The sequence below is a fragment of the Rhodnius prolixus genome, unplaced genomic scaffold (assembly GCF_049639745.1).
Source record: "Rhodnius prolixus isolate KJV_2025 unplaced genomic scaffold, Rpr scaffold_3, whole genome shotgun sequence".
Classification (NCBI taxonomy): Eukaryota; Metazoa; Arthropoda; class Insecta; order Hemiptera; family Reduviidae; genus Rhodnius; species Rhodnius prolixus.
In genome coordinates, this window is record NW_027411603.1 from 4400750 (window position 1) to 4426201 (window position 25452).

The window sequence follows — 25452 nt, forward strand, 5'->3', positions numbered from 1 at the left end:
TGGTTTTCCAGTTTAATGGTTACGTGGTGTGTGGTGTCTGTTTGTAGGGTTGGTAAGTGAGGATATGATGGGTGAAGGTAGAGGTAGCTAAATCTGAATGAATTTCTTAAAAAACAAAAACTCCGCAGGCTCTACGTGAGAACTGGGTAAGTGTTTGGGTGTCATAGAAAGTGTTGGTAGAGATTTCAAGTATGGGATACCAAGATACCTGAAGAAATGGCTAGTCCACTTACCCCCGAGAAATATTAACCCTCATACAGTTGCCGTTTTCTGAATTTTGACCCCAAAATCTTGCTATATAATAACTTGAAAAACCTTTCGTTACCGAGTTTTAAGTGATCTATTTCAAATGAACGGTGTAACAATTCCTCCATCTGACGTAGTACGATACTAAGGACTGTACATTGACAAGAGACTCACCTGGAACCCAGATACTCGACTGAAACGACAAGACGTGAACAGACTCTTCAAGCTACTTACTAGACTACTTGACCGCAGATCCAAACTCGACTTGAATCACAAACTGACAATTTACAAGACACTGTTAAGACCCATATGGACATACGGAGCAGAAGTGTGGGGCTCAACCAAACCTTCTAACTCCAAAACGCCTGCAGACACTACAGTCTAAAATCCTACGGAAAATCCTGAATGCTCCATACTACATCTCTAACCTTACCATACACACTGTACCTTTACTGTCCCTTTCGTCACTAACCTAATAAAGTCTCGCTACCGCAAATTTCACAGCCTCCTCCTAGCTCTCCAGCTAATCCTCTTGTACAACAACTCTCCTCTCCTCATCTTCCCTACAATCCTTCTCGTCGTTTGAAGCGGAAGTGGCCTAGAGATCTATTACTGTGATTAAATCACTGTGAAAGAGTTTCACCAGTGGGTGATTGCTCTAACCATGACATTACAAGAGAACTGAACCAGTAAGATCAAATTTACTTGATGCAGTTGTAAATATACATATAAAGTGAAAAAAAAAAGTGATCTATAATTTTTTTTTGATGTGAAATCATATCATTGTAGGATTGGCACCCAAACAGCATCCTTACAGCACCCAGAACCCAGAATGAGTTCTACTGGCCAGAGAGATTAAACCAATTCTAAGATACCCTGGGTCTGATACATCCTAGACTGTAACACCTCTATGATCTCGAGGAGCAAATTCCGAATTGAAATTTTCATCCCGGAGGAACTTGCTCAATTTCTCTACCAAATCTTCTCGTTCAACGGAACTTCTCACTATTAATGACTTCCTTGACACTACCAGCCTTCCGAAGATATGTAACGCAAGCCTTCAAACATGACCTGCAACAATGAAGATTGAAAGATGCTGTATGATGTTTTTTCCCACAAAGTTATGATCAATCACTTCGAACAGAAGCAGCTGATCACCTCTCCTTTGAAGTCTTAGCAGCCGATCTTCTAGTTGTACTCCAGAACGTCCACTTCCAGTATAACGGATTCGGTCCAATCAACGCAGCATTTCTAGGAAAAGGGTACTAGCATTATGCACTCCGACATTCTTCTCTTTTAAAGCCGGAAAGCTGCATGCGTCATTCTTCTGATAAATCATTCTTGGCATAGGGGAAGTTCATTGCCCCATTCTTTTTTTAAAAAAGTTCTTATTTATTCTTTGAATAAAATCTTCCCAAAAACTTCTGTTTAATTAAAATTTGAAAGCAACTTCCGAATAGAACTATTATCATTTATCTATTTATTTTTTGTGGCATTTAAATAAATGAACGTAAATAAATTTCAGATCATTTTTCGAAAATAATCATTACGTTGTTACAGTTTTAGAAAACAATTGATTAGTTTTCACTGTTCACTGAGTCATGATTGTATCATCAAACCAGATCATAGTGACGTCATCAGAATGGTGTTTTAACACGCAATAAAACAAAAGAAACAATAATATTGTTTACTACTCGTAGATCTGACTAGACCTGTACCTTTCTACGTATCTTTACAGTGGTGTCACGAATAGCTGCTAGTAAGGACTTGTTTGAGAAGATTGTATGGGGGCATCCTGGTCTACTCTTAACTCTGCCCTAGTGGCAAATTCTAGGCCACTATTTTGGAAGGATACCGCCACGGAACGGGCTGGCTCTCCACTTTGGATCTGGTGAGGTGGTCAGTTTGGTTTCGCTGAGCTTTGGTTAGAAAGCCTGCTCCACCGCGATCCAAAGGGCCCCGCAAAAAATGAAGCGGTGACAGGGAAGTAACATGACCCAATAGATCTCCACTGCATTTAATTATCTTTACAGACAGGAGCGTATAGCCGGATTCGTTAAAAGTGGTACCCTAGCTCAAGTTCACCTTTTATAAACCTACCAAAAACCATTTTGAAATCCCCTAAATGCAAGTTTCATCAATCGCTCACATGTAGATCTACAACTTCTCCCAGGAAATGCGGATGGATACTTCCCTCTTCAGTACGATCCTGTCACTCAAATAATCTTTCGATGGGTTATATTTTTCCACACAAATTTCTGAATTTTTTAGAAAATTACTCCACCGAAAATAACACTTTAATAACGTGAGATTTTCACGTAAATGATTTCTATGATTTTCTGGAAACTTGGCTTTCCAGGAAAAGGGGCGTGTTTTCCTCCTTTAAAGTATTTATTTTAAAATAATGAGGCACCACGGTAGCCGAGCGGTTAGAGGCGAGACCTGTGAAGCTAATATGTATTGTGGTATTCCCGGTCTTAGGCCTTGGATTTTATTTAACAATTAATAAAAGAAATTTACAGTAAAGTAAGCTAGTCGCCTCCGTCCACGACACCTAATTTGGTAGTTGGACGTAAAGCATGTCTGAAAAATAGGTAATTACTTTACTTTACTTACTTTACTTTTAAAATAATGTACGGTTCAACCAACTGTTCTCAACGATGTTTTATAAGATTTGCAGTTTGAAGAAACCGGATTGAGTAGTAAGAGAAGTCGTGTAAGTTAGGCACCAGATTATTCTAATCCTAACTTGGGTCAGGGTACCGCGGGGAGGTGCTGGAACTTTTTGTGTGATTGTAGCTGACGGAGGTCACGTGACACACGTCAGTAGACCATTCAATTCGAATTCTCTTTTTCCCCTTTTACATAATATGAAACCTCCTTACATCACGGCGTGTTTATTTGATTAAATCTACCACAAAGCCCTCGGGGTCCATACCAGCTGTGACATGTAACAATAAAACTGGTGAAATGTCAACTATTATTTGAAAGAGTGCATGCCTTTTTTTATGAGCAGCTTTTTCAGCTTACTTCATAATAGTTACTTCGCTTTATGGTAACTAATAAAATACCCCAATAGATGTAGCTTCGGCAGAACTTTTAGCTGTCAGAAAACTTCAATTAAAATTCTGGGGAACCACACGACTTCTTTGCACTGCGATTCCTCAACGTCTTAACTCTTACTAACATCTGTTGAGATGAGAAATAGCTGCTCTCAACATGTTCAACTTAATCTTTCACTTTCGTAAATTTGGTGATGTCACTAGGTGTTAGCTGGGGCTGGAGTTAGCCGAAAGCTATTTAGAGTTAGGTCACTAGTCAGGGATGATTAGGGCTGAATTGGAGGGTGAAAGATTTTTGGGAAGCCGTTACTAGCTTTTGGGCTTTAAAAGCACTACTCTTCTCTCGACTGGTGAGAAGTTCTAGGAGCTTGCGAAACGGCCAAGTTTATTCTACTAGAGCTATGAAGTCCGCGATAAGCCTCTTCTCTTTTCAAGAATTAAGTGATTAACCAAAAGGTTTTGTGCAGAAACTGTCAGGAGGTGAAAGTAAATGGCCTCCCAATTCGGGCAATCGTTAGGATGCGGCTCGAGACTTTGCTCGGCACATTGAGATCATGTCGCAAAAGAAGACTAGTTCGTAAAATCCTGCACCCCGCAATGGAAGTAAGTGGCCTGCCAATCACATTGAGTCCCAGAAGAGACCATGTCGCAAAAAAAGAAGACTAGTTCGTAAAGTCCTGCACCCCGCGTGGCTTGACCTATTAGATGGGAATTATCAGTGAGTTCCCAGTCACTGTAATGACAAGGGGAATCAACGAGTTCGTTGATGCACTGGCTAAGTCAGCGACTGGCTGCACAACCCCTTTCAACTCCGTTACCTACCTCTCAAGATAAAGCGTAGCAGCGTTTCTAGGATGAAACAGCAAGGTGAAAAGAAAGATGTCGCAAAAAAAAGTATGTACGTGTTGTGACAATGAAGCACTCAAATTACGCAGTAACTAACTAACGAGGGTTTCATCTCTACTCGGATATGACGTATGAGAGCCAATTACTTCTTGAAACTTTTTCTAAGATAAATATTGACGTTGGTGGGGCACTGGGGAAGTTGTGACGTCATACTTCAGCGAGATAATTTAATTATAGTGAACAGGTATGATATTGAAGGTAAACTCTCCGTTATGTACAAAATCCAAAATGTCAAGAAAATTTAATTATGTACATAAATTTTGGTAAAACCGTCATATGAATGTTCGCTCCTGATATATTTATTTAATTATTAATGTATTCAACAGTACATCCAAATAATACATACAAAGAAATAAAACTGTTTTTAATGTGATCGCTCTTTCTAAGAATGTCGAACGGAAGTTATTGCATACTTGCACCAGTCGTAACAACTTACTTGGATAAATACTTGGTATTACCAACTGCTGTCAAGAGTGTTCGAAATGAATCTCAACTTTCACTTTGACAATGAACACTCACACGACTTCCGTTTACTCCCAATTATTATAATCTAATTAAAAATAATGAATTTTACTAGAAGTGATCTAAATAGTTGGTTGGGTCTGCGATAAATTACTAGCAGATGAGTCAACAATTAAATTACTCCACTCATCACGAAGTAGCATCTTCAAAATTCGTAATGAATTTATTCAAGTATTTGCGTAGCTCCCAAAAAATGGAAAATAAAGAAATAAGAGAGCTACCTGTTCAATGTTTTCATATTCTGTCGACAATAACTCCAACATCCATATCAAGTAACCACTGGCTTTTCTTAGCTTTCATTTTGCAACGGAATTTCCAAATAACTGCTGACCGTGTATTAATTGGTTTAGGCTTGGCTAGAAATAGATTTATAAATCAATAATAGATCATTTTAATATATGATTAATTTTCCATTATAATTTATTTTTAAAAGGGTTTAGAAGTGAAAATCTGGTTAGAGAAACATGTGCCACATAGAAACGTCTGACATGGGCAGACCACTCTTCTCAGCTTCTTGGTTGTGCCTAATTGGTACTTGGGAAATCCTAAGGAGGCCTGGGTGGTTACAAAGTATGAGAGAGGTCTGTACCCTAAGAGGAACCATCCAAATTCTTAATCTCTGTAAATGGTTCTCATCTTACTTTTAGTGGGGACACTATAGAACCCTTGGGGGGGGGGGGGCTCACAATTGGAAACTGTGGAGGCCTCAGGAAAACGACACCGGCGGCTTCTAGCTCTTCTTAGAACCTCCCTAGAGAGTCTGTATGGTCACTAGATGCACAGGAGCATGTCCATGCGGGCAGCTGTTGGAACAGATGTTTTGGCACCAGGAACAGTTACCCTTATCTGCCGAATTTTTCTCCTTTCTTGTGCCAGGAAGTGATGTTCTCTAAATGTCAATTACTTTTCTCTTCTTGATGTTCCAACATACAGGTAAGGAGCAAAACCTATCTAGAACCTACAAAATTCAACATTTTGAATGATATCTTTTTTGAGATCTGGGGGGCGCTGTTTTGAATGAAGTGCTTTGAATATCAGGGAATAGTTATCCTAAACTGTTAGCTTCCCTCTTTCAACAACTTCCTCGGAGATTATGTGCCTCTTAATTCGGGATGGAGTCGTCCCGGAAGCCTTGTTTGCGCGGGGCATGTTGTAAAACTGGAAACGTTTATCCCTTCGCTCTGTTCTTGGGACTTCCTTGGAAAGCCTGGACAGCTGACATCGATATAAAGGGAATATAAGTAGTCTTCTTCTGAATGTCTTGGGAACAAAGGAAGGGACGTTTGGCGCAGGGAGTGACAGGTCGCATCTGACACCAGAGGTAACCTATAGATCCGTTTGGTCATGAAGGGCAATATCCCTCATTAAAACCCATCGCTAACTCTATCCGGGAACCTTCACAGAACATGAGTTTGATTGGGAATCAAGTATATATAAGAATGATTTCAAAAACCAACATGCGCAGACGTTGAACAACGCTCTACCCACGGGAATCCTGTATGACCAAGATAACGTTTCGAACAAAAAAGAAAAAACATTCTAAACTCCTAAATGTAAACTAATAAATTCTGTCCATAAGATATATATTCTTTAATATATATGTTTGTATATATATTATATTGTTATACAAGGAAATAAAATATAATTTATAGAGGAACATATAAATACAAACTGAAATGATTATGTAGCACGCAACGTCATTGGGAAAAAGAAAGAAGTTAAATGCGGATGCAGTTAAATTAGATCAAAAAAATTGATTTATTGCTTTCCTCAGATTTAAAAAAAATCAAACGTCACGACTTATTTTTATCGCAATTTTCGTAATCATAAAATTACTTCGCGAAAATCGCCAAAAAAGAAATGCTTAGACAGGAACTTTTGCACAACTGATTTTTCTTCAAATTTGTAGTCCATCTCTTGAACCACTTAAACTTAATGAAAGCAAGTCTCAAGATATCACCTTCACTCTTCGGTGCATTACTCTTCCTCCAGTCATCTATAACCTAACACCTCTACCAATAGTAATCGTTGCCCGCTACCCTGGGCTTTACTTAGACCGAAGACTATCTTGGAACACACACACTAGACTTAAAAGAACAGAACTAAACTGACGCTATCGACTACTTAAAAGACTCTTAGACGACAGATCAAAACTCTCTCTGGACCACAAAAGACTAATTTATACTTCTATCTTAAAACCCAATTGGACGTATGGAATAGAGCTGTGGGGTTCAACCAAACGCTCCAATCCCCAAAGGATTCAATCGCTACAATCTAAAATACTTCGAACTATCGTAAACGCTCCATTTTATGTCTCCAACCTGACTATACACACTGACCTTAACATTCCTTTTGTCACACAAGTTGCTAAAACAAGATACAGAAAACTCCACTTCAGCCTGCAATCTCATATAAATCCTCTAGCTCAAAATCTTTCTTGAAGAACTCTTCCTGATATCCCCGACAAGACGTCTTAAAAGACAGTGGCCTCGTGATCTCCTCTCAAGTGAAGAGAGTGACTGACCATCCAATATTTTGGAGTGTTACCACTGGAGATAGCTTAAACGGTAGCCATTACTTGCCTCCCCCCCCCAAAACTGTCTTCAAAATAGTTATCCTAAGAAAATGTAACAAATAAATGTTGTAAAAGACCAAAAATGTAAATTGCGAATGGCAATCAAACATAGGCGAGCGCTAACATTGTCAAGAGCTTTAATTCTGTCACTTTTTTTTTGCTCCTGATACTAATCAACTTGGTAATCAGGAGCAGATAAAAGTACATGATCAATTTAACTGCAATGACTTGGATTACAGTTAATCTCGTGTGTTGAAGTTTTGGCATTTAGACTTTTTATAAATTGACAAGATCTGTTTTATTAAGGTAACATTGGGAAGGAATTACTCGTACATGTTCATAGCCACGTATGCAGCAGCAACTGTGTACTTGAGAAGTGCGCACAGAGTGGATTCCCGCCATTAGTTTTGGCGCCAACACATGTTTACATGCATTCTTTTAAACAACTAACAGCAGTAGCGCCACTGATCTCAATTTATTGCCGAATGAGTGAGAGAGAGAGCGCGATGTAAAATAACAAACAAAGAGCTCAGATCGTGCTAACACAAATGTATTTAGGTGACCCAGTTCTCTTTACAGCTGATTTAACAAATCGTCCAGCTATAAATATGTGTTTGTTGGGCGGCAAGGTGGGGGGTGGGTATTTATAATACTCTGTGCATGCATATTCATGAAGGCTAATTGGGAATTGTTAAGGTTAAATAACATATTTTTAAAGGATAAAAAGAAATAGTAACCTTCATGAGTTTAAACTCGTTCAAAATCTTAGATGTTATCGAGATAAACCTATGGCAAATCTAACTTTTAAAAATCTAAAAGAAATGCCTTTATTTGCATAACGGCAAAAAATGTAGCTGATATTTCATCAGGATGTACTGTAGACTTCTGCAACAGAGTGCTAACAGACATTTTGGAGAAGGACACGACGACCCCAGAGATGGATTGCCTTGTCAATGTATCAATTAGTTAGTACATCCGTTTTGAGACATCCGTGTGTCCAAAAATGCCAAACATTTCCAGCAAGTAAGCTTGGGAGACATTGGATATCTGTCTGTGAACATATGGTCACACATCTTACGTCATAATCGCCGAAACCAGACACATTAAGCCCCCTTGGCAATTAGCTTTTCCACAAAATCATCAAAAGTGCAACAGGTAAGTTAAGATTCATGTTCTTGCAAGTCCATTACATTTTAGCAGACAATTTTTAATTTATGCAGAATTTTCAAGGGATAGGGAGGTCTTATCTGATGTGTCATCGTTCTAACGTGTTTGTCATATTAATATTAAAATGTCTAACCAAAATTTGAGGCGGGTTGTTGATGAGGTGGTATGAAGCGTGGCTTTTTTTAGTGGAAGATCCCGGGAAGGCTCTGCGGGATACTTCGTTGGCCCGGAGCCCTGTTTTGGGGTTCCGAAGTGTGTGAAGTCTGCGGCCATTAACTTATGGGTGCAGAGTAGGTCTCAAGAGTGATGGCTTGCCACACTGGGCAGAGACAGGCGAAGGAGTTCATTAAAGGCTATTCGCCGAGGCTGACTGCAGAATTAATCCGTCAAGGCCTGCGTGGGGCTATCAGGATGATTGTAGGCCTATTAACTGGGCCACTTCTGGCTCAGGAAACACATGCAGCGCATGGGCGCCTGGCAGTTGATAGCCTTTGCAGGTTCTGTCAGGAGGAGGAGGAGGAGGAGGAAACGGCACTGCACGTGTTGTGTCAGTGTGAGGGGCTTGTCCTAGCTAAGGATGTTACTTCTCGGGGAGGAAAAAACCAAGGCCTGTGAGCTTTACCCAGGAGCCACTTTCCAGAATTAGGAGTCTGATCAAAAGGACAGGTCTGGAGGGCGAGCTTTAGAGTGAGGGGAGCCACAATAGATCCAAAGGGGTCGCAGTGGAGTAGGCTTTGAGGCCGCCCTAGTTTAATCTATCTATCTAAATGGAAGAACCCCAGTTCGAATCCCGTGTATAGCTACTATATTTTTTATTTTTTTAATGCTAATAATAAAGTATGTGCTTCCCGCATTTGTCCACGATACCTGATCAGTACTTGGTCGTTAAGCTCCGTCTGTAAAAAGAAAAAGGTTTACTTTACACAGAAAGTGAGAAATTACAGAAAAAGCAGGGGGTTTAAATTCCATAACTTTTGCTGGATAGAAGTTAAAAGAGGAAGTTTATCTGATCTTGGGCAATTGTCCCACCCTCTAAGCTTGCTTCGAACTCTTTCCCAGAGAGAACACAGTTTGAGTCACAGAGTTTCTGTGACGTCACCTTTCCTTCGACAGCAATATTTTTTTCTTTTTTTTAAACAAATTTTTAATTTCAAGAACATTTAAGATGTTGCTGGAGAAAGAGTTCAAAGCAGAATTTAGATAAAGGGATTAGTCCACCTTCTTGCATAATCTGGTGTTTTAGAGCTCTAGGAACATTTAATAATTCCTCAGTAGATAATTCAAGAGTATATTCACCAAAAATTAATTTATTGCCAAGTCTCCTGGATGCACCACTTAATTTTTCGAAATTGGGGCCACAAAACGTGTATTTCCAAAAAGGAAACTCAAAATGGGAAAACTACAACACAATAGCAATAAATATTCTCTTAAGCTGGATAAGAGAAATTAATATAAACGCTTATCCCTTCTCCCAAGAGCTTCAAGATATTTGTTATTGTGATTTTCCTTAAAGTACACTCCTGGAAATATTGGGATAGGCAGTCAAACAAAGACTTATTTTTTTTTGCATATTAATTAAGGTATATATATATAAATATATATAAATGGCATTCAAATTATATGTAATATCGAAAGAGAGTGTTTAAGAACTATGGACTGCTAGTGTATAATTTCAAATAAACAATGGGAACACGTTGAATAAATTACGCGAACTAGAAGAGGGCAACCAGGAGTAGACAAAGATGGTGAATGGCTGGGGGTGGTATGGAGGGGCAGGAGGGGGTCTAACTCACCTTTTACTCACACCACTTCGAGAGAGACAGAGAGCGAGAATTAGTGTGAGCGAGAGGTGGAGAGATATTTTTGCCCACAAAACACTTAGGAATCATTGTTTCTTTTACGGTTATGTTACTGGTTTGTTTGCTGTGCTCGTTCGTCCAATCTACGAATAACACCTACTCTAAAAAATATTCTTTATTATCTCAAGTGATTTCAATTTTTTTGTATAGTTTTTTTGGGGTTTAAAACAATCACTCACTCCTCGTGCTGTAGTTCTTGCCAATGGACAGTACATTTTAGGTCTAACTCCCCAAATTTGTTTCCTGATTCTTCTCACATTATACGAGGGTCGTTTGAAAAGTCCGTGCAAAGTCAGAGAGATAGCACCACTGGCGCGTATCGAGGTTATGTTTAGTTAGTAGCATCTCTTGGAAGAACACACACCAAGTTTCAGCCAGATCGGTCTATTTCTTTGTGTTTGACATTTGAGGAAGTCGAGTGATTTTCAAAAAATGGACGAAAAAGAATTTCGTGTGTTGATTAAACACTACTTTATGAAAGGCAAAACGCCTCAGGAGACTAAAGAGAAGCTTGATAAACATTATGGTGACTCTGCACCTTCGATTAGTACAGTTTGTAAGTGGTTTCAAAATTTTCGGAGTAGCCATATGGGCACAAGTGACGCTGAACGTTCTGGACGCTCTGTTGAGGTTACTACTCCAGAAATCATTGATAAAATCCATGATATGGTGATGGATGACAGAAGAGTGAAGGTGCGTGAGATTGCTAGTGCTGTGGGCATCTCGAATGAACGGGTACATAATATTTTGCATCAACATTTGTACATGACAAAGCTATCCGCAAGATGGGTGCCGCGATTGTTCACGCTTGAACCAAAAACGAAATCGTGTGAAGTGTTGCAAGGACGGTTTGCAGCTGTTCCAGAAGAATCCGCAGGACTTTAAGCGTCGTTTCGTCACTGTGGATGAAACATGGATACATTACTACACTCCTGAGACCAAGGAACAATCTAAACAATGGGTTACCAAGGGGGGAATCTGCGCCAAAAAAAAAGGCGAAGACCGTTCCTTCGGCCGGAAAGATTATGGCGACTGTCTTTTGGGATTCGCAAGGAATAATCCTCATCGACTATCTGGAAAAGGGTAAAACTATTACAGGTGCATATTATTCATCGTTATTGGACCGTTTGAAAACCGAGCTGCAAGAAAAACGCCCACGATTGGCCCACAAAAAAAGTCCTTTTCCATCACGACAACGCACCAGCTCACACCTCAGCAGTTGTGGTCGCAAAATTAATGGAAATAGGGTTCCAACTCGTTTCACATCCCCCCCTATTCTCCAGACTTGGCTCCCTCGGACTACTATTTGTTCCCCAATATGAAGAAATGGCTGGCGGGAAAAAGATTTTATTCAAACGAGGAGGTGATTGCAGAAACGAATGGCTATTTTTCAGACTTGGACAAATCCTATTATTCGGAAGGGATCAACAAACTAGAGCAGCGTTGGACGAAGTGTATAAGCCTAAAAGGAGACTATGTTGAAAAATAAAAAAGGTTTACCCCAAAAAATTAAGTAGTTTTTATTTTTGCACGGACTTTTCAAACGACCCTCGTACAGTTCTAGAAAAACCGAACATTAATGTGAGACCCAAGAGTGTAGGGGCCGCCATTATTTCACACAATTATTTATTTCCAACAATATTATTTGAAAACAACTGCTTTTATTATTACTTAATAGTTTTCTAAACATTCTCCATTTCAGCCCATAAATTTGACGCCAATCACCCCATTAACTTTTGTCACTTTTCTTACATTCTAATTTCATCCCATCATCTTGGTAAGAAGAGACTGCTCCCTCTTTTGTATTACTAAGCTGCACCTTTATTCCACCTACTTGATGAAAAGAGAATAAGAATGATAAACGTTTTGGAGGAGTGTCACCAAAGATGCTGGGAAGAGACATTATAATAAGAGTGGCACTATTTAATTTATTTTATTAATTAATTTTCTAAATATTTTATTATAAATAACCAAATTCCAACTTGCAGGACTGGCTTAACGAATGGCGAATCAAAAGCTAACATTACCAAAAGAAAACAGATAGTATTTACTCTCAGACGGAAAATCCTACCTCCCATCTTCATCAACTAAACTCCTGAACCAACTGTGGATAAAGTACGCTACCTTGGACTGCACCTAGACATGGAATCCCCCAGAGTAGACTGAAAAGACAAGAAACTAACCAACGCTACAAAACTTCTCGCCAGACTACTTTGTAAACGATCTAAACTCAACCTACAAAACAAAACAAAAGACTCTTATACCTGTTATTTGGTTATACTCGTACGGCATCGAAGTATTGGGGATCGACTAAACCGTTCCAACTTCCTACGCATCCCAGACTTTACAGTCCAAAAATACAACGAAAACCGTTCTATGTAATCTAACCTCACCATCCATAATGACCCCAAAATCGCTTTCGTTAAAGATCTTGCTAAAACTCGTTTCTTAAAATTTTCATTCCTCTACCAGTAGCTCATCTTAACCCTCTCATAGAACACCTATCTTCTTCCACCATTACCTGGTAAGATCCTCTAAGGAGATTGAAGAGAAGATGGCCCCCGCGATCTACTCTCATCTTAAAAGTAGTATAACAAGAGTACGTTAATGGTGTGTCCACCACTGGGTGCCTTCTCCTATTTTTTCTCGAAACCTATTAGATCTGGGTTGTTGCAAAAAAATTACAGTTATAAAGGAGGGTTTGCCCTATAATTTAAAGAAAATTTGGGAATTTTATCTTTTATAGAAAAAGAGAAAAAAATTGTCAAAGTTAGGTGTTATTCAACGTTACGCTTTTTCGTGCAGTTTTTGATGATCAACCCTTATACAACTGTCCTACCGGACAGTTTTAATCCATATTCACGATATTTTTATCTTATATCAAATTTGCTTGCTACAACAGTTATTAATAAAAGAGAAAGTAAACAACGAGTCTTTTAAGATTTCAAAAGAGTCAATCCAAATCCATGTTTTAAGAAGTGACTGGAAATGTAAATCACTTTGGCAATAAATAGGCGCTATTTTAAAAGATGCGAATGTAACCGTGGTGGGGGTAAGAAAAAAATTCCTACAGCAGACAATAAACACCATGTCAGATCGTGAATGTGCTATTCGCAAAATATTTTTAGACATCTGGACTAAATCAGGTCTTAGAAATTTAACTGCGATTAAAGAATCAGCTAAATTTTTTTTTCTCTCTCTTATTACGTATTATTACTTCCTTTAACTTCTTACTTTACAACCCACTCACGACTTCCTGCTTTACTTACAGTAAGTGCCTATGTTTCAACTTACACAATTTTTAAAAAAATCACGAATTACGAAAAAAAAAAAACTTATTTACATTCCCTTACATCTCTTTTTGGAGGCTGATTCAATGACCCAATTGGGAGAAAGATTGTTGCCAATCTTCAGGGCTTATACTTATTATAGTTTGTTTTACTTTAACCATTGAAGGTTAATGTGTCCTTCTGTCCAAATTGTTTAGCCAAACAAGTCAGGACAAAAGACACACCAAACTTTATGGCCAAAAATTGTAAAAAACAAATTATAATTGTTCATAAGTATAAGCCCTGAAGATGACCTAAAGCCAAAAGCTTGGCAATAAATTATGGCTGAAATTGGTAACAATCTCCTTCCTCATTGGTTGGTGGTTTTGCTAGTTTTATTCAAGATTTAGGGACAAATTTCCCATTAAATTACTATTTCATTGAAATGCAAGTCCCTATTATGTTACTTACTAAGAGTTTATTTATTGGCTAAGAAATTGTTTAAATTAAAGCGGAACTAAGAAATAAGCACCGAGTTATGGACCTCTTCGCCATGGAGAGAGGAAGGTGAGAATGAGAGTAATTACTGGTGGACAACCTCGACAACTCCGTAATTAGAAGTGAACGGTACCTAGAAATGGACATTCAATTAATAATTAATAAAAGTAGAAAAATGTAAAAGTCTAAATTAAATTTAGTTACAGTCTTGGAATTAGTTACATGGGCGCTGATAATGACAACTGGCCAGCTATGTCAATATTTGTACTATACTGAACTGTAATCTGTCATTGTGTATTATTATATAAATACTCGAAAACTGATAATGTAGCTATATTTGAACAATTAGTTTCTTTGATAATTTATTAAGAATTCCTCTAGTTAAAACATTCATGTTTTAATATTACTACATTAAGTGCAGAACACTAATTAGGGACTTTGCTAGTCTATGGAGATTTTGCGACCAAGGTTTGGCTGAGGAAATCATGAGAGGTCTGTATGGCTCTGATAGAATTATGTTTACTGCCTGAAAAGTTGTGAAGATATCGGAGATTGGCTGTTTTATCCTGTCTTTGAGAGAATATGATTATCCAAGGAAACCTGCTTAGTTACCAGGTAGTGGAGCAGGATATATACCCTCTCTCTGAGGAGTCGAATGTTTTGACCTTGTTGGCAAGGCCGGATTTACCTACAGGCTAACTAGGCTTCAGCCTAGGGCCTCAAGATCAAGAGGGGCCTACATTCAAATTGTTAGCAAAATTAAAATTACACTATTTTAAAAACCAGTAAACACTAAATCACTGAACCGAAAATAAGGAGAAACTCCACGCATATGGCTAATAAACAAACAAAAATGTATTACAAACTTAAAAATTGGAGGTGAAAGGGCCTCATAAGTGGACTAGCCTAGGGCCTCCTTGTTCGGCCCTGCTTGTTGGGAATAGTTACCCCAATGCTGGCACTTCTTTCTTCCCCAGGGGCTTTAATAGAAAGCCTGCGGATAACCATGGGTAGAATTTACCTTTCCTGGGAGGAATGCTGGCACTAAGAAGTGGTCATCTCAATGTACCACCAGCTCTCTGATACTTAGAATTCTCCCAAGAATGCCTGCTTGGTTAGCAGGGTTACCCTTCTTAGAATACTTTCCAAATTTGGGGTACCATCTAAGAAATATTTGATTTAAGAGAAAAGTTATAAGAAGGGTTGCATGAGGCCTCGAAGGAGTGATTGAGAAGCAAACCTGCTTCATTTTGATTTGTGGGATGCGTATTAGGGTGAACCCAAGATGTGAGTAACTGCCGACTCACCGCTCTACCTAGAGTTTCCTAGAGAGCCTGAGTAGTAACAACTATTGGAAGTGAACCTAAACCTGCCTTTCAGGACAGAAGATTAGGGCATGTAATAGTTCATCAGGAGTTGGAGGGATTCCATCCAGATGGGTTATCTGCTAACAATTCTTCCGTTCTTTATTTAGAAGCGCTTCTTTCAGAATACTGAAGAGTTTATCCCTATATTCCGGGAGTGTTGTAGTTAGTTAACGGTCTCAACTGGTCCCCCCCAGTAGGTGACGAAATAGACCCATATGATCTCACCACAGAACATCCCATAAAAGTGGAAACAAAACTTACTCGGAAATTCAACTGGTACAAACAATCTTTTAAAACCACAAATTTGTGGGAAAAGAGGGACGAACAATTTTAACCTTGCAAACCAACAAATATTTGTAATGTGACTATACTTTTAAAATTCTGAAAGCACTGGAATTTGTTATCGTTTCTATAATCGATTAGTCATAAACAAAACAGATAATCTTAAAATAACTACTTACTATAAAAAGCCTGTACGATAACTGTTCAGGGTTATAGTTCGCTCACCTGCAAGCAAAACAAAAGTTTAAATTAAACTTTAATTGACAAAAAAAAGATTACAGTAAAATTAGAAATGCATGACCGTAATTTGAATTGTAAATTATAGGAAATGGTTAAACACAATTTGAGATAGTAGAGTATGATTTTGGGGAATATTTGAGGTGCGGTTAATAAATTCACAAGCAAATTTTGATTCTTCAAACCAACGTTTCGGTAAATATATTATCTTCTTCAGGGTTTTGTAAAAATTTGTGGAGTTTAATGTTAAGCTACATCATCATAACTATTGGACAGTTACATCAAATAAAATTCGAGAATTGTACATACCGACCCCCCCTTCTCCCAAAAGGAGAGATGTCTTCCTTCATATATGATGTTTCATCTTTAATTTTTCTAAGTAAAAATACCTATTTTAAAGAATTGTGTATAGCTTCTTTTATTTATGATTGTAATAATATTTAGTAATTATTTAAATAGAAACGTAAAACCTCATTTCATTTAACTAAAATGAAACCACTATAAGATGTAAACCACTATCTTATTAGAGATGTCGTCATATAAAACAGACGACTTACTTTAAGCATAATATACGAGGGTCGTTTGAAAAGTCGGTGTAAAAATAAAAACTACTTAATTTTTTGGGGTAAACCTTTTTTATTTTTCAACATAGTCTCCTTTTAGGCTTATACACTTCGTCCAACGCTGCTCTAGTTTGTTGATCCCTTCCGAATAATAGGATTTGTCCAAGTCTGAAAAATAGCCATTCGTTTCTGCAATCACCTCCTCGTTTGAATAAAATCTTTTTCCCGCCAGCCATTTCTTCATATTGGGGAACAAATAGTAGTCCGAGGGAGCCAAGTTTGGAGAATAGGAGGGATGTGAAACGAGTTGGAACCCTATTTCCATTAATTTTGCAACAACTGCTGAGGTGTGAGCTGGTGCGTTGTCGTGATGGAAAAGGACTTTTTTGTGGGCCAATCGTGGGCGTTTTTCTTGCAGCTCGGTTTTCAAAACGGTCCAATAACGATGAATAATATGCACCTGTAATAGTTTTACCCTTTTCCAGATAGTCGATGAGGATTATTCCTTGCGAATCCCAAAAGACAGTCGCCATAATCTTTCCGGCCGAAGGAACGGTCTTCGCCCTTTTTTTGGCGCAGATTCCCCCTTGGTAACCCATTGTTTAGATTGTTCTTTGGTCTCAGGAGTGTAGTGATGTATCCATGTTTCATCCACAGTGACGAAACGACGCTTAAAGTTTTGCGGATTCTTTTGGAACAGCTGCAAACCGTCCTTGCAACACTTCACACGATTTCGTTTTTGGTCAAGCGTGAGCAATCGCGGCACCCATCTTGCGGATAGCTTTGTCATGTCCAAATGTTGATGCAAAATATTATGTACCCGTTCATTCGAGATGCCCACAGCAGCACTAGCAATCTCACGCACCTTCACTCTTCTGTCATCCATCACCATATCCATGGATTTTATCAATGATTTCTGGAGTAGTAACCTCGAACAGGGCGTCCAGAACGTTCAGCGTCACTTGTGCCCATATGGCCACTCCGAAAATTTTGAAACCACTTATAAACTGTTCTAATCGAAGGTGCAGAGTCACCATAATGTTTATCAAGCTTCTCTTTAGTCTCCTGAGGCGTTTTGCCTTTCATAAAGTAGTGTTTAATCAACACACGAAATTCTTTTTCGTCCATTTTTTGAAAATCACTCGACTTCCTCGATTCAAACGAATGCCAAACACAAAGAAATAGACCGATCTGGCTGAAACTTGGTGTGTGTTCTTCCAAGAGATGCTACTAACTAAACATAACCTCGATACGCGCCAGTGGTGCTATCACTCTGACTTTGCACGGACTTTTCAAACGACCCTCGTAGATAAATTTAACTTAGTTATTGTAATTTATATCAGAATTTATTAACAATTGCGAAAATATTAAATGATTCTATAATGGATTTCAAGTGTTAAGTCTTTAAAAAAAAAAATCTGAATAGAGATTCTAGATTCAAATATGGCGAGCTAAAAAGTAATTAAGAATATTATTCATAGATTGTTATTGATATTTTGTTTAAAGTTTGTTGAATCAATGTTTGAAAAATTTTAATTAATATTTTAATTACTTATGGCTATTACAATAAATACATTAGACAGTTTTTTTAAAAATGGGAAGATGTACAAAAAAAAATATTGTGAGACTGTAATGGAATTGACAAAATCCAGAATGGCCTCAGTAAAATGTACTATTCTTTTACAATTTCAAATAATGTTTTGTTTTATGTTCTATTATATTAAAATGTTAGGAAAATCAAATTATAATTTTACTTTTTTGGGTATCACTTGTTTTTTTTTTTAATGTTAAATTTCTAAACATATCACTGATAATAGTAATATTAACAAATACCTGGTTTTTGGGCATGTTCTATTTTCAAATTTTAATCATCTAAATTGTAAGAATGATTTTAGTTTTAGACTATCTTCTATTTCTAAGAGTTAGCCTTGAAGTCATTTGAATTTTCTTAAGATCAGCTTTCATTCTGTATACAGTTTTTCACTTTAATTTTGTGTTTCTAATTGATTCCATTGCATACGTTATGGTCTTATTCCATCTTCAAGGGATAATAACATTTTATTTAGCCCTCTTCCTTAGCATGAGTGAACTGCAATCGAAAAAAAAAAAAAACTAAAGTTGAAAAATGATTTATACTTTTAACAATCTGTTTAGCTACCTTTAATGATGAAGTAACTGTGCTATCCAAGAATCTTTTTTTTCTGACTTTTAACTTCCTTCACAAATTAATGAGGCATTCATTTAATAAAATATTATTTTGTTCTTGATTAGATGTGCGTCCGTGTTGGTGAGTGAATTTTTGTACAGCGTAACTTCACATTTTGTTCTTTTGGGATGCATGCAGCAGCAAACCCTCTTAATCTTGCAGAAAACAATAAAGTATGGTAAGATTTTAAGTTCGTTTTTTGTTTTTTTTTCACCGCCGATATATTTTGCATGCAAAAATACATACCTTTCTATGCTACATAAACGTGTACAATCCATCATTTATTTTTTATAATGTTTAACATAATCATAGATACTGCAATATTATTTTCGCATACATGTTGCAAAATAAAAGAATATTCTTCATTAAAATCCTACACTGGACACAAAATGCATTTCTATTTCACGTACTACATATATTCATAACCTCACTATAATAGTGTTATAAAAGCAAAAGGTTTATAATAATGGCGGATAGTTAATGTTCCCCCACTATTCTGCAAAGTTTGAATTCAGAGATTTAATTTGGAAACAGAACTGGACTTACTGGCAACTTGTACAGCCCTTTGCCCTCTCTTGTGTCTTATTTTATAGATATACTTTACATTAAAAACAAATTTAGTACCTATCTAACTTTTAAAATGTTGTAATGTTTTATTTTAAAATGAATGAATGACAATTCTGCCATTTATTGAATACAATTAACGTAACATTCAGTTGGGGAAAAAAAACTTCGCGGTTTTAAATTGTTCCCGGGCACAGCGCTGGCTAGTGGAAGCAATCGTAAGTTTGCCCCTGTTTGTGAAACGTGTTGGACAAAAAGGGCGCCCTTATTTTATTTGCGTTTTTATTTTTTTTTTTGCCATATTATTTAACGTACAACACTAGAAATCATTTTAAATAATTAAAAAATAAAAATAAAATTATTATAGGCTACTAATCAATTATTAATATTTTGTTATAAGTTTCTGTTTGATAAAACTGAGTAAGTTCATTTTTTGGTTAGATTAGATTAGATTTTTATTACTACGTATATTGTTATGATATGTGAGAATGAGATCAGGAAACTCGAAAATATCGAAAATTAGGTTTAATTAGATTAGAAAATAAAATATCACTCACCTTTTTTTATTTTTAACCCTAGCAACGAAAGATTCTACAAGAGTTGACGATAAATCTACGCTAGTGTAGTGTCTGGGAACGATTTTGAACTTTTAATTTTAATTTTTATTCTTGCAAGAACACCCAAATTTTCTTGCTTCATTTCACTGGTCGCAGCATCAAAATTTCCTTTGTATAGTAATAAAATTCCCTAGCAAAAATATAAAGAAATTGAGACTGTTATCTTTGTATGAATTTGGCTCGCAACTACATATTTGAGAGGTTGAGTTGTCTGTGTAATTCTTCCATTTGTCCAACAGACGGCAGGGTCATCATCCATGTATTTCGATATCTTACATCCAGTTTTTGCAATCGATGTGATGAATTTTTTTTTTTTAAGTAAGAAATGTTTTCAAGGTACTGAAACAGCTGATTTCTATTTCTTCATCTCTTTTCGAGTTGTTGGAGAGAAGGATGTATTCCTTCTGGGTAAGCATTTCTGAGTAGAGGAGAAGGGTCAGCTATTATTGACTAGCCTACATAACGTGCTAAATCCTAATACTTTCCCTAAAATAGATAAATAAGAGCTCAAGAAGACCGAGTATTGCGTGTTCGGTTGTTAGGTGTTTGGACTGTACCACAAGACATTCCTATCTCGTGCACATAAAATATAACCAGCCAGTTTTATCACTATTTGGAATCTTTAATTAATTTAAAAAAGAAAACTTTTTAGAGAAGTTTTTTACTCCTCTAATGACCGTAAGTGGAGTATTTTATTTATATAAAATTACTAATTAGCTGGGAATTTGGTGGTTTGGATACCGCTCTGCGGACAATGTGGACGTTAGAGATGGGCAGAAATGACTCTTTAATTAGCAGATCACCAGATTACGCTGAAAGGAATTACTGTCATCATTTTAAATGTGCACTTCTTCTGAAGAGATTAGAATCATGCCAAATTTTGGTTGGAAATGCCTCTTTTATGGCACCCCCGTGAGTCGGCTCAAAAACGTAAAAAAAAAAAAAAAGAACAAAATCACAGGAAACTGCAACTTTACATCACGATTTGATCTCGCCAAAAGGTTTTTGATGGAAATTTAGCTGATCAAAATTTCTCCACAAGAAGTGCCACTTAATGGAAATGGAGCTTTTCCCATTCCTGAGAGATTTTCCTAAAAAATGGCTCCAAGGATTTTCTTTAAATCTTTGTACACACACGCACACATTTGACTGGACGTTTGGAAATAAATATGCCCAATGTGTGTAAAATCAGGACCGAGGAAATCCTGAAGCTAGGGAGGAAACAGATTATTCTGCTGTAACTGGGTTACAGCAGGTTACAACCTGAAATTTATGGTGTAGACTATGTTAGGAAGAGAAGGAAACAATCTCTCACGTCCTCCTGTTCGACTGTGTAGCCATCGTGAGGTTGATTTTATGAGATATTTGGTACTTTGCAGCCAAAAGGTAACTGGACCTAGTGAGAAGGTGAGGATTTACCTTCTAGATTAGATAGGGGATGGTATAATAAACTTCTCTGGCTGCGGTGCCCTGGGGAACAGGACTCTCATCTTCTCTTACTAGTGGTTAAGACCCTGGACGTAGCTAGAAGAAGATGATTTACCAACTAGATTACCTAGGAGATGGACCAATAACTTTCTCTGGCTGCGGTGCCCTGAGGAACAGGACTCTCACCTTGTCTTACTAGTGGTTAAGATCCTGGGCGTAGCAAGAAGGAGAGGATTTGCCAACTAGATTATCCAGGGGATGGGAACAATAACCCTCCTCTGGCTGCGGTGCTTTGGGGAACAGAACTCTCACCTTGTCTTACTGGTGGTTAAGACCCTGGACGTAGCAAGAAGAAGAGGATTTCCCAACTAGATTACCTAGGGGATGGGAACAATAACCCTCTTCTGGCTGCTTCTCTTGCTTGGGGAACAGGGAGTAAGATCCTTGGACCAGCATATCGCACATTATGAAGGAAGTTTAACTGAGTTTAGTTTGAGTAGATTTAGTCTAGGAAATGACCTCTACCTAACCAATAAACACAAATTGGACTAGCAAACTCCATTTATAGAAGCGCCAGTTTATTGTTTATTAACATCATTATAATGCCAGCTAGATCATTAAACAATAAGACACTGAAATCCAGGAAATACGAACACATCTGTTTACTATTAGACTCACTAATATACATGCAGATCTATACAGACTGGAAAGTTCGCCCACACTTTTGCAGCGTCTATTATTATCCTGACAAATCTTATACTTCAGCTACTTGCCTACTTGAATACTAAAAGGCGCCACGATAGTCGAGCGGTTATAGGCTAGACCAGCAAAGCTAAGATGTATTGCGGTACTAGTCTAGGCCTTGCATTTTATTTAATGGTTAATATGAGGAATTTATAGTAAAGTATGTTCGGCGGTTATAGGCTAGACCCACAAAGCTAAGATGTATTGCGGTACTAGTCTAGGCGTTGCATTTTATTTAATGATTAATATGAGGAATTTGTAGTAAAGTATGTTTGCTGGTCGCCTCCGTCCACGACACCAAATTTGTGATAGTTGGATGTAAAGCCTGCCTGAAAAAATAGGCAATTACTTTACTTTTTACTTTACTAACATCAGAATGTACTTCCAGTACACTGTTATTATGAATTAATCCGAAAAACTGAATATTTATGATTATTTCTTTAAAGTGAACTCCAACTCGTGTCTCGTTTTCCTCTGAGTTTAACCTCTGAGATTTTAACCTCTGAGTCAAAAACGATCTATCTGTACGTGCATTTATTTTATCTATCAATGAATGTATTATTATTATTTCACTCACATGACTTTTCTCTAATAACTTACATTATTCTAGAGAGGTTCTTCCGTACATTTCAAACATTAGTACAAAATTTTAACGGAAATGACGCAGATTGCAAAAATTTGTACATAACATCGAAATGGCACTTAAAAGAAAACACTTTTTCTGACTCAATATACCTAAAAAAAAAAAAAACAACTTCTGGTCTAAACTTTGTAATAATTACTCAAATAAAATAGAAGAGGATCAAATTTAACCATATAACTCATTAACGTAAAGTCGACAATAAAAAAAAAGATAACAGTGAAGAAACCTACCTATCTCAGAAAAGTAATCAGTTACAAGCAATCACGTGATATTTCCACATCTTAAGTGTAAACAAGGTATTATGATAATATTATTCCAAGAATAAATACTTTAAGGAAAACAAAATTCCTAAAATATAAGATTCTTATAAATAAAATAATATTTACTGTAAAGCTTTTTATTACACAAAGAAAAAGGTGGTGGATTTGTATTTTAATTTTTTTTTTTTGTTTCTACCACGAGAAATAGATACATAATTTATTTGAATATTTTTGAGGAAGTAAAGTTTCATTTCCTAAATTTCCGGATATGATTTCAATTCTCTCAAACTCATCAGAAAACACTTAACACACTCCTCGAAAAACTATACATTCTCTTACAGTAATGGGAAATTTTGTATAGCAAAAAAAAATTAGTTGGTATCAGTTATTATATTTTACAATTGAACTTATTATCTTGTAGCAGAAAGAATGACGTCAAAAGTTCCTCTACAAGTGTTTGCTGAAAGCAGCAAAACGGCGCGTTAAACCTTCTTGAGATTAAATCTAGTTGTGTAAACATTTCTAGTCTAAAAATAAAAAGTAACAATGCGGAAGTTAAATATATATAAAAGAGAGGAAAAAATCAGGCAAATAATATCGTATGATTTGTACATAGAATTCCTGGCAAATAAAATATCGTATGATTTGTATGTAGAAAACGGAAGTAGGGGGAAAGAGCAAGGAGGAGTTAAATAATAATAATGTCCAACATTAAGTTTGTGTTGTTACTAAATTTAAAACTAAAAAGACAAGAGAGATATAGAACAACAACTCTGAACGAACGCCCGCCCGTGCACGTACACAAGAACACAGAGAGTATTGTTATAACAAATGCACAAACAACTACCACTACTAACACACACACACAATTAGAAGCTCCGCAGTGTTTGTGCCTCGGTCTACTGTTTAATGCGAGCTATAAATAGAATTCCATGAGCATACACAAACTATCCCCACCACCAACCAGTCAGCCAGCCAGTCAGTTATTGTTCTTTTCACTTCATCCCAATAGTGTTGCTATTAACTCCCGACAGATAACTGATTGTTCTCGAAACTGTGGTTTAAACCAAATCTAAATTTCAGCGTCACATTAGATTCCTTAAGAATGAATACGCTGACCCGGGCATTTTCTCTAGTTTTTTTTTTTTAGCAAGCAAGGAGGAAGTGATTGGGTGAAACGTCCGTACGGGCGGACAAAAGGACAGACGGGATCGTCTTTGATTCTCACACATCCGGCGCCATGGCTCAAGGATATTGAGGATGGCCAGTTGCCATAATAGGGAACCTATTTAGCGAATAGAATGGCCGTACTACTTTTTTTGGGCGACGGTGAAGGTGACACAAGTTTCACGAAGCTGTCATTTCCGATTATTTTTATTTTTGTTTCACCAAATGGTTCGAAAAGTCTGCTGTTCTGGGTATTTTCTTGTGCAGTCCGTTACAGTTAATAATTGTATATTAGATGGTGAGGATCACCGCGTAGTATTCAATACAGCGATTGTAATGTTGCTGTAGGTTATAATTTGGTTCACAAGCCTCCCTCCCACCCTTAAGCCAGTCACAAATTATTAAGGGCACCTCTGGGAGAGAAAGGGTGAGTACGCTTCCCTCCCTTGAGCTGCATGTTTTTATTCAATTATTTTTCCAGAGAAATTAAATTTTAAGCCGAATTCTGGTCGGCGTTTACGAGTTAGCGTTGCTGGTAATATTGTACTGTGTACTGCGATGTTTGTTATAATTATTAAGTTTTCAAAAAAGTTGGGTGTAAATATATTTGTTATAAAGACCCATGGTAGCCGAGCGGTTATAGGCTAGACCCGCAAAGCTAAGATGTATTGCGGTACTAGTCTAGGCCTTGCATTTTATTTAATGTGTTAATATGAGGAATTTATAGTAAAGTATGTTAGGCGGTTATAGGCTAGACCCGTAAAGCTAAGATGTATTGCGGTACTAGTCTAGGCCTTGCATTTTATTTAATGTGTTAATATGAGGAATTTATAGTAAAGTATGTTACGCGGTTATAGGCTAGACCCGCAAAGCTAAGATGTATTGCGGTACTAGTCTAGGCCTTGCGTTTTATTTTAATGTGTTAATATGAGGAATTTATAGTAAAGTATGTTAGGCGGTTATAGGCTAGACCCGCAAAGCTAAGATGTATTGCGGTACTAGTCTAGGCCTTGCATTTTATTTAATGTGTTAATATGAGGAATTTATAGTAAAGTATGTTAGGCGGTTATAGGCTAGACCCGCAAAGCTAAGATGTATTGCGGTACTAGTCTAGGCCTTGCATTTTATTTAATGTGTTAATATGAGGAATTTATAGTAAAGTATGTTAGGCGGTTATAGGCTAGACCCGCAAAGCTAAGATGTATTGCGGTACTAGTCTAGGCCTTGCATTTTATTTAATGTATTAATATGAGGAATTTATAGTAAAGTA

At 37.1% G+C, this 25452-nt stretch overlaps 1 protein-coding gene across 8 annotated transcripts in view; it reads right to left on the reverse strand.

Moving 5' to 3' along the window:
• The window catches only part of LOC141453594 (receptor-type guanylate cyclase Gyc76C-like), a 120645-nt gene that overhangs the window by 35345 nt on the left and 59848 nt on the right, over nucleotides 1-25452 (reverse strand). For 2 of the 8 annotated variants that reach the window (XM_074126983.1, XM_074126982.1), the window contains exons 1-5: nucleotides 19006-19211; nucleotides 18712-18914; nucleotides 18387-18642; nucleotides 15933-15978; nucleotides 4958-5092 (exon numbers count right to left, since the gene is read on the reverse strand). The exons of 2 other annotated variants lie outside the window; for them this stretch is intronic. The gene's annotated coding sequence lies outside the window, so the exon portion shown is untranslated. Of the gene's footprint in view, nucleotides 1-4957; nucleotides 5093-15932; nucleotides 15979-18386; nucleotides 18643-18711; nucleotides 18915-19005; nucleotides 19212-25452 lie in introns of those variants that run through there. 4 more of the 8 variants (XM_074126985.1, XM_074126988.1, XM_074126984.1 and 1 more) reach the window with 3 other exon arrangements.